Source organism: Scylla paramamosain, chromosome 32 (assembly GCF_035594125.1).
Source record: "Scylla paramamosain isolate STU-SP2022 chromosome 32, ASM3559412v1, whole genome shotgun sequence".
In the NCBI taxonomy this organism is placed as follows: domain Eukaryota; kingdom Metazoa; phylum Arthropoda; class Malacostraca; order Decapoda; family Portunidae; genus Scylla; species Scylla paramamosain.
Window position 1 is genome coordinate 11,857,381 of NC_087182.1, and position 10,000 is coordinate 11,867,380.

At 40.1% G+C, this 10,000-nt stretch overlaps 1 long non-coding RNA gene across 1 annotated transcript in view; it reads left to right on the forward strand.

Annotated features, from left to right (window-relative positions):
• Nucleotides 1-10,000, forward strand: part of LOC135089196 (uncharacterized) — a 12,181-nt gene that overhangs the window by 30 nt on the left and 2,151 nt on the right. Inside the window, exon 1 of the long non-coding RNA XR_010261413.1 lies at nt 1-148. This exon is cut by the window's left edge and continues 30 nt beyond it. This is a non-coding gene — a long non-coding RNA (uncharacterized LOC135089196). The remainder of the gene's footprint in view (nt 149-10,000) is intronic.

The following is a 10,000-nucleotide window of genomic DNA, read 5'->3' on the forward strand; positions in this document are numbered from 1 at the left end:
CCTCCGCTGAGGAATGAAGAGCGCACAGTGAAGGTCATCACCAATACAACTGTCTGTCCGGATCCGGATATTGTACAAGTTCCTCGGTTTTCGTGCGTCAGATGGACTTCACCCGGACATATACACTCACCACCACCAACGTGCACAGGTTCAGTACAACTACGTACATGTAATGAGTGAGTGAGAGAAAAAAATGGTAAATGTTAAGCTTGCCACTCGCGGCCTTCAGAAACCAGTCCTGTTCGCTGCCTTTAACAAGACTCCTCCCTTAACTCGTGTTTTCTTCCCTTTCTTAACTCCCTCCATCCCGTAAGTCCCACCGTTAACTCGCTCTCTCCCTAACTCACCTCCATAATTCGATGCCTCATTGAACTCTCTTCCTTAACTCACTCCCTTCCATAACTTTCTCCCTTAATATTAAGCGCTTCCTTAAACTCACCACCTCTGTGTACTCCCTCCCTTGATTCTTAACTCACTCTTTCCCTTAATTCTCTTCCTTAACTCACTCCTTAACTAGAGGTCTCGTTTAACTTCCACTGCATAATGAACACAGCATGAAGGCCTGCCAACCTCGGGTGTGTGTTGCTGTTAAGTGGGTTGCATTGTACTGTGGTCAAGCGTAGTGACTGGAGACCGCCTTATCTTGGCGCGTCTCTGAGTGCCTTCATTTAACTGCGTGGACTGTATGAGACTTGTGTACGATGAAGTGATTCTGGAAAGGCTTTTTATTTATAAAGGTGTTGCAAATATAGCGTTTTATATATATATATATATATATATATATATATATATATATATATATATATATATATATATATATATATATATATATATATATATATATATATATATATATATATATATATATATATATATATATATATATATATATAGTTATAAGGACCGAAAATATTGGAGGTAGTGTGGAGGTGAGGGATTTCAATTATATATGTTCTTTTCATTAACAGTTTGAACTATTTATTAAATCAATGTAGCAAAATTAATTCCTTGTAACACCAAGTAGGAAACTCACATAAAGACTTTTTTCATGCAAGTCCACGACTATGAAAATATTTCCATGTAAGTATAGTATTTTCTTTTCTTACTGCGATATTTCTTTGTGTCTTGAAACAAACATCAGTGCCACTTCCTCGATTAGAATAAAAAAAGTTTCTTCCACTTGAGAAGCAAAATAACATAGTACACAAATCATAAAAAATATAAAATCAAAACATTAAAAAAAGACTAAACAAAAAAGCAAATAAGAAGTTTTAAAGAGAAAGCCTGAAAACATTACAATTATATAAGAATGTAGGTCATTGCCGAGTAAGAGCAACCAGAAATGTTGTAAACGCTTGAAGTACGAAATAAATATTCATACCAGATCAATGCTGCATTAATACATACTTCAAACAGTTCATGTCAGTATGAAAACAATACATACAATGTACCAACCTACTTCATTCTTCACTCAACTTCACTACCTCATTCTATACAGTCGTCTGTACATAGATAGTGCTTACTGCATATCTGACTTACGTAGAGCATGGCTATTGGGCAGCAGAGGTGCCATTGGGAAAATTCTAAACCGGTATAAAAAATGCAAGGAAAAAAAAAAAATGAAAACTGGTGAACTATTTTGACAACATTGAAAGATATCAATTCTCAGATGAAAAGAGATCTGAAACACACAATTTTGCGTTTTCATCACTTAATCCTTTAACTGCGACATGAAACAATTACCACCACCAGAAACAATGCGTGTTTATAAGTATCTAAAAAAAGTTGGCCATAAAAAAAGGTTAGATGTGGCTGTAGAAGAAGTAAAAATGTCTCAGAGTGACTGGTAATTAGGGAAGGTCGTACCAAATGGCAGTCAAAGGGTTAAGCTTGTACCAGGATAGAGATTTCCCAATAATATACAGAACTCTGTAGTGAAGGAGTGATCTATACTGCCTGACTCAGTTTGTCTTGGTCATGAACGTGCATCTTGGAGCCTTGAACGTAAATTTCAAACTATGAACGTGCATTTCGGAATTTAGATCTTGGAGTTATGAGAGTTCATTTTGGAGCTGTGAACATAAATGTCGAGTTGTGAACGTACATTTCGGAGTCATGCACGTATATTTATGGGGTTAGGTATGAACACATCTTGGAGACATGAACGTACATTGTGAACGTGCATCTTAAAGTTACGAACGTACTTTTTGGAGTTATGAACGTACATCTCGAAGTCATAGACATAAATTTCGGAGTTATGAAAGTAAAATTTGGATTTATGAACGTACGTCTTGGAGTTCAAAACGTACATATTGGGGTTATGAACGCTCGGAAGGCTTATGGATCAAATGGAGTCCCTCCTATTGTTCTCCAAAATTGTGCCTCTGTGCTTGCACCTTCCATAGTCAAACTTTATCAACTCTGTCAACGTTGACTCTCCCTGCATCCTTCCTACTACCGCCCAATTGCTAAAATTTCTTGTCTTTTTATTTTGTTTATTTATTTTTTAATCTATCCTCAACACCTTTCACTTCACAACTTTATACCTCATCTCCAGTATGGGTTCCGTCAAGGCCGTTCTACTGGTGATCTCTTGGCCTTCCTTACTGAGTCTTGGTCATCCTCTTTTAGATATTTTGGTGAAACTTTCGCTGTTGCCTTAGACACCTCAAAAACATCTGATAGAGTCCGGCATAAAGCTTTGATTTACAAACTACGCTCCTACAGCTACTATCCTTTTCTTTGTAACTTCATCTAAAGTTTCCTTTCTGATTTTTATATATATATATATATATATATATATATATATATATATATATATATATATATATATATATATATATATATATATATATATATATATATATATATATATATATATATATATATATATATATATATATATATATATATATATATATATATATATATATATATAGGAAGGACACTGGCCAAGGGCAACAAAAATCCAATAAAAAAAATATGCCCACTGAAATGCCAGTCCCATAAAAAGGTCAAAGCAGTGGTCAAAAATTGATGAATAAGTGACTTGAAACCTCCCTCTTGAAGGAATTCAAGTCATAGGAAGGTGGAAATACAGAAACAGGCAGAGTTTACCAGAGAAAGGGATGAATGATTGAGAATACTGGTTAACTCTTGCGTTAGAGAGGTGGACAGAATAGGGGTGAGAGAAAGAAAAAAGTCTTGTGCAGCGAGGTCGCGGAAGGAGGGGAGGCATGCAGTTAGCAAGATCAGAAGAGCAGTTAGCATGAAAATAGCGGTAGAAGACAGCTAGATATGCAGCATTGCGGCGGTGAGAGAGAGGCTGAAGACAGTCAGTTAGAGGAGAGGAGTTGATGAGACGAAAAGCTTTTGATTCCACCCTGTCTAGAAGAGCAGTATGAGTGGAACCCCCCCAGGATATGTGAAGCATACTCCATACATGGACGGATAAGGCCCTTGTACAGAGTTGGCAGCTGGGGGGTTGAGAAAAACTGGCGGAGACATCTCAGAACACCTAACTTCATAGAAGCTGTTTTTAGCTAGAGATGAGATGTGAAGTTTCCAGTTCAGATTATAAGTAAAGGACAGACTGAGGATGTTTAGAGTAGAAGAGGGGGACAGTTGAGTGTCATTGAAGAAGAGGGGATAGTTGTCTGGAAGGTTGTGTCGAGTTGATAGATGGAGGAATTGAGTTTTTGAGGCATTGAACAATACCAAGTTTGCTCTGTCCCAATCAGAAATTTTAGAAAGATCAGAAGTCAAGTGTTCTGTGGCTTCCCTGCGTGATATGTTTACCTCCTGAAGGGTTGGACGTTTATGAAAAGACGTGGAAAAGTGCAGGGTGGTATCATCAGCGTATTAGTGGATAGGACAAGAAGTTTGGTTTAGAAGATCATTAATGAATAATAAGAAGACAGTGGGTGACAGGACAGAACCCTGAGGAACACCACTGTTAATAGATTTAGGAAAAGAACAGTGACCGTCTACCACAGCAGCAATAGAACGGTCAGAAAGGAAACTTGAGATGAAGTTACAGAGAGAAGGATAGAAACCGTAGGAGGGTAGTTTGGAAATCAAAACTTTGTGTCAGACTCTATCAAAAGCTTTTGATATGTCCAAGGCAACAGCAAAAGTTTCACCAAAATCTCTAAAAGAGGATGACCAAGACTCAGTAAGGAAAGCCAGAAGATCACCAGTAGAGCGGCCTTGACGGAACCCATACTGGCGATCAGATAGAAGGTTGTGAAGTGATAGATGTTTAAGAATCTATCCTGAGGATAGATTCAAAAACTTTAGATTGGCAGGAAATTAAAGCAATAGGACGGTAGTTTGCGGGATTAGAACGGTCACTCTTTTTAGGAACAGGTTGAATGTAGGCAAACTTCCAGCAAGAAGGAAAGGTAGATGTTGACAGACAGAGCTGAAAGAGTTTGACTAGGCAAGGTGCAAGCACAGAGGCACAGTTTCAGAGAACAATAGGAGGGTTTAGGCCAGCAAGGGCATGGAAAACATCATTGCGAAGAATTTTAATAGGTAGCATGAAGTAGTCAAAGGGTGGAGGAGAGGGAGGAACAAGCCCAGAATCGTCCAAGGTAGGGTTTTTAGCAAAGGTTTGAGCGAAGAGTTCAGCTTTAGAAATAGATGTGATAGCAGTGGTGCCATCTGGTTGAAATAGAGGAGAGAAAGAAGAAGAAGCAAAGTTATTGGAGATATTTTTGGCTAGATGCCAGAAATCACGAGGGGAGTTAGATCTTGAAAGGTTTTGACATTTGCTGTTAATGAAAGAGTTTTTGGCTAGTTAGAGAACAGACTTGGCATGGTTCCGGGCAGAAATATAAAGTGCTTGAGATTCTGGTGATGGAAGGCTTAAGTACCTTTTGTGGGCCACCTCTCTATCATATATAGCACGAGGACAAGCTGTGTTAAACTAGGGTTTGGAAGGTTTAGGACGAGAAAAAGAGTGAGGAATGTACGCCTCCATGCCAGACACTATCACCTCTGTTATGCGCTCAGCACACAAACACGGGTCTCTGACACGGAAGCAGTAATCATTCCAAGGAAAATCAGCAAAATACCTCCTCAGGTCCCCCCAACTAGCAGAGGCAAAACGCCAGAGGCACCTTTGCTTAGGGGGATCCTGAGGAGGGATTGGAGCGATAGGTCAAGATAAAGATATGAGATTGTGATCGGAGGAGCCCAACGGAGAAGAAAGGGTGACAGCATAAGCAGAAGGATTACAGATCAGGAAAAGGTCAAGAATGTTGGGCGTATCTCCAAGACGGTCAGGAATACGAGTAGGGTGTTGCACCAATTGCTCTAGGTCATGGAGGATAGCAAAGTTATAGGCTAGTTCACCAGGATGGTCAGTGAAGGGAGAGGAAAGCCAAAGCTGGTGGTGAACATTGAAGTCTCCAAGAATGGAGATCTCTGCAAAAGGGAAGAGGGTCAGAATGTGCTCCACTTTAGAAGTTAAGAAGTCAAAGAATTTCTTATAGTCAGAGGAGTTATGTGAGAGGTATACAGCACAGATAAATTTAGTATGAGAGTGACTCTGTAGTCGTAGCCAGATGGTGGAAAACTCGGAAGATTCAAGAGCATGGGCACGAGAGCAGGTTAAGTCGTTGCGCACATAAACGCAGTATCCAGCTTTGGATAAAAAAATGAGGATAGAGAAAGTAGAAGGGAACAGAAAAGGGGCTACTGTCAGTTGTCTCAGACACCTGAATTTCAGTGAGGAAAAGAAGATGAGGTTTAGAAGAGGAGAGGTGGTGTTCTACAGATTGAAAATTAGATCTTAGACCGCGAATGTTGCAGAAGTTAATGAAGAAAAAGTTGAGGGAAGTGTCAAGACACTTAGGGTCGTCGACAGAAAGGCAGTCCGACCTGGGGACATTTATGGTCCCCTCCCCAGATGGGGACTCCGAGGCTGGTGTAGGAGTCGCCATGATGATTTTAAAATTTTTGAGTGAAGGGTGTGTGTTATTAGGTGCTTGTAGTTTTGTGTGGAGGAAGAGAGTTGTCTTTAAAGGGCAGGCTGTGACTGCCCCCTTGTGATGTGAGACACAAAGGGAAACGTTCAGTGAGGTCACAGCTGGGTTTAATGATAAGTTCACAGCACCCCCTGAACAGTGCTTTAGACCTCACTGGGAGTAATTATCGTTTCGGCAGGTGTCTACTGCCATTGCTGCTGTGATACACGGTCACTGTTCTTCTCCCAAGTCTATTAACAGCAGTGTTCCTCAGAGGTCTGTCCTGTCACCCACTCTCTTCCAATTATACATCAATGATTTAATAAGCTAAGCTTATTGTCTCATCTATTCATATGCTTTGATACTTTGCACTCTTCCACGTCTTTTCTTAGACGTCTAACTCTTCAGGAAGTAAACAATTCACGCAAGGAAAGCCACAGAACGCCTGACTTCAGATCTCTAATTCCTCCATCTATCAACTTGCACAACCTTCCACATAACTATCTCCTCTTCTTCAATGACATTCAACCATTCCTCTCTTCTATACTGAATATCTTCTGTCTGTTCTTTAATAATAATGTAAATTGGAAATTTCACATCTCATCGTTAGCTAAAACAACTTCTATGAAGTTAAGTGTTATGAGTTGTCTCCGCCAGTTTTTTTTTTCTCCCTCCTCCCCCCTCAGCCTGTTAACTGTACAGAGCCTTTTTCCATCTATGTATGGAGTATGCTTCACATGTATAGGGAGGGGGGTTCCACTCATATTGCTCTTTTGAACAAGGTGGGATCAAAAGTAATTCATCTTATCAACTCTCTCCCTTAATTGAATGTCTTTCTCTCTCTTTTCGTAGCAGAGTTGCATCTCTTACTATCTTCTGCCGCTATTTTCAGACAAATTGCTTTTATGATCTTGCTAACTGCATACAGGAGGAGGCAGTAGACACCTGCCGAAACGATAATTACTCCCAGTGAGGTCTAAGCACTGTTCAAGGGGTGCTGTGAACTTATCATTAAACCCAGCTGTGACCTCACTGAACGTTTCCCTTTGTGTCTCACAACACAAGGGGGCAGTCACAGCCTGCCCTCTAAAGACAACTCTCTTCCTCCACACAAAACTACAAGCACCTAATAACACACACACCCTTCACTCAAATATTTTAAAATCATCATGATCATCAGATGGCACCACTGCTATCACATCTATTTCTAAAGCTGAACTCTTCGCTCAAACCTTTGCTAAAAACTCTACCTTGGACGATTCAGGGCTTGTTCCTCCCTCTCCTCCACCCTCTAACTACTTCATGCTACCTATTAAAATTCTTCGCAATGATGTTTTCCATGCCCTTGCTGGCCTAAACCCTCGGAAGGCTTATGGACCTGATGAGGTCCCTCCTATTGTTCTCCAAAACTGTGCCTCCGTGCTTGCACCTTGCCTAGTCAAACTCTTTCAGCTCTGTCTGTCAACATTTACCTTTCCTTCTTGCTGGAAGTTTGCCTACATTCAGCCTGTTCCTAAAAAGGGTGACCGTTCTAATCCTTTTTACTGTACTTTTATGTTTGATTGGAGTTCCACTTCTGTTTCTTTGTATTTATGTATAGTTACTTTAACCTAACAGATCTGATTAAGCTATGATTTTTATGTGAAAAACTCCTCTTGGGTAATGTATATTAAAGTACGGTTTCATTTAACATTGGCCAAGTTTAATACAAGAAAATGGCCTCATAAGACTGAAACAAATAATTACTGGAACAAATAAGGATTAATGCAACAAAAATTTACTTTACCCCTAAAGGACAGGAACATTCCTCATGGACACCCCTCCAACCTGGGCTGGTTTTGACAATTCAGTGAAAATAGGTCATGTTCCATCAATTTCTCAACTCTGCTTTGACCAACTACTGAAAATGTAACAGCAACACGCTTATTAATTCTTCCTCTTCAATCTTCTGCCACCCTGAACTCTCTAGGTGATGTGGTGTCTCTGTGATGAAGTGGTCAAGTGAAGTAGCTTTCAGCATTTTCTTAGCCTGTGTTTGGATGGTACATAGTATGTCAGGTGGTGGTCTGGCTGGGTCTGCAGCTGGGGGCTCCAGCACTACCACTTTTGCTACCGTCCTATTGCTTTAATTTCCTGCCTATATAAAGTTTTTTAATCTATCCTCAACAGGAAGATTCTTAAACATCTATCACTTCACAACCTTCTATCTGATCGCCAGTATGGGTTCCATCAAGGCCGCTCTTCTGGTGATCTTCTGGCTTTCCTTACTAAGTCTTGGTCATCCTCTTTTAGAGATTTTGGTGAAACTTTTGCTGTTGCCTTGGACATATCAAAAGCTTTTGATATGTCTGGCACAAAGCTTTGATTTCTAAACTACCCTTCTACAGCTTCTATCCTTCTCTCTGTAACTTCATCTCAAATTTCCTTTCTGACCGTTCTATTGCTGCTGTGGTAGACGGTCACTGTTCTTCTCCTAAATCTATTAACAGTGGTGTTCCTCAGGGTTCTGTCCTGTTACCCACTCTCTTCTTATTATTCATTAACGATCTTCTAAACCAAACTTCTTGTCCTATCCACTCCTATGCTGATGATACCACCCTGCACTTTTCCACGTCTTTTCATAGACGTCCAACCCTTCAGGAGGTAAATATTTCACGCAGGGAAGCCACAGAACACGACTTCTGATCTTTTTAAAATTTCTGATTGGGGCAGAGCAAACTTGGTATTGTTCAATGTCTCAAAAACTCAATTCCTCCACCTATCAACTCGACACAACCTTCCAGACAACTATCCCCTCTTCTTCAATGACACTCAACTGTCCCGCTCTTCTACACTGAACATCCTCAGTCTGTCCTTTACTTATAATCTGAACTGGAAACTTCACATCTCATCTATAGCTAAAACAGCTTCCATGAAGTTAGGACTTCTGAGACGTCTCCGCCAATTTTTCTCACCCCCCCCAGCTGCTAACTCTGTACAAGGGCCTTATCCGTCCATGTGTGGAGTATGCTTCACATGTCTGGGGGGGTTCCACTTATACTGCTCTTCTAGACAGGGCGGAATCAAAAGCTTTTCGTCTCATCAACTCCTCTCCTCTAACTGACTGTCTTCAGCCTCTCTCTCACCGCCGCAATGTTGCATCTCTAGCTGTCTTCTACCGCTATTTTCATGCTAACTGCTCTTCTTATCTTGCTAACTGCATGCCTCTCCTCCTCCCGCGGCCTCGCTGCACAAGATTTTTTCTTTCTCTCACCCCTATTCTGTCCACCTCTCTAACGCAAGAGTAAACCAGTATTCTCGATCATTCATCCCTTTCTCTGGTAAACTCTGGAACTCCCTGCCTGTTTCTGTATTTCCACCTTCCTATGACTTGAATTCCTTTAAGAGGGAGGTTTCAAGACACTTATTCATCAATTTTTGAGTACTTTTTTTTTTTTATTGGATTTTTGTTGCCCTTGGCCAGTGTCCTTACATAAAAAAATAATAAATAAATACCTCCTCTCCTCCCGTGGCTTCGCTGCACAAGGCTTTCTACTTTCACTCACCCATATTTTGTCCACCTCTCTAATGCAAAAGTTAATGAGCATTCACAAATTTTCATCGCATTCATTGGTAAACTCTGGAATTCCCTGCCTTCTATATTTTTCTCTTTCTATAACTTGAATTCTTTCATGAGGGAGGTCTCAACACACTTCTCAGTTTTAGATAACCCTCTTGAGCCTTTTTCATTCGGGATCGGCATCTCAATGGGCCTTTTTTTTTTATTAATTTTTGTTGCCACGTTATTTTTTCTTCTATTACTAAGAGTGAAAATATATAAATAAAAGTATTAGGTGCATTTTAGACATAGAAAATAGCCACTCAGTCCTAAATAATTGTTCTTTAAGGGTAAAAAAGTAACAGCCAAAGTAGATGAGAAACTCTCCTATATACATACCCGTGTTTCCTTCCATCTTATCTTTATTTATTACTCACTACTATACGAGCGATTTTAAGTGGTTAAGTCTTGACTGCATATCCAAGGGAGC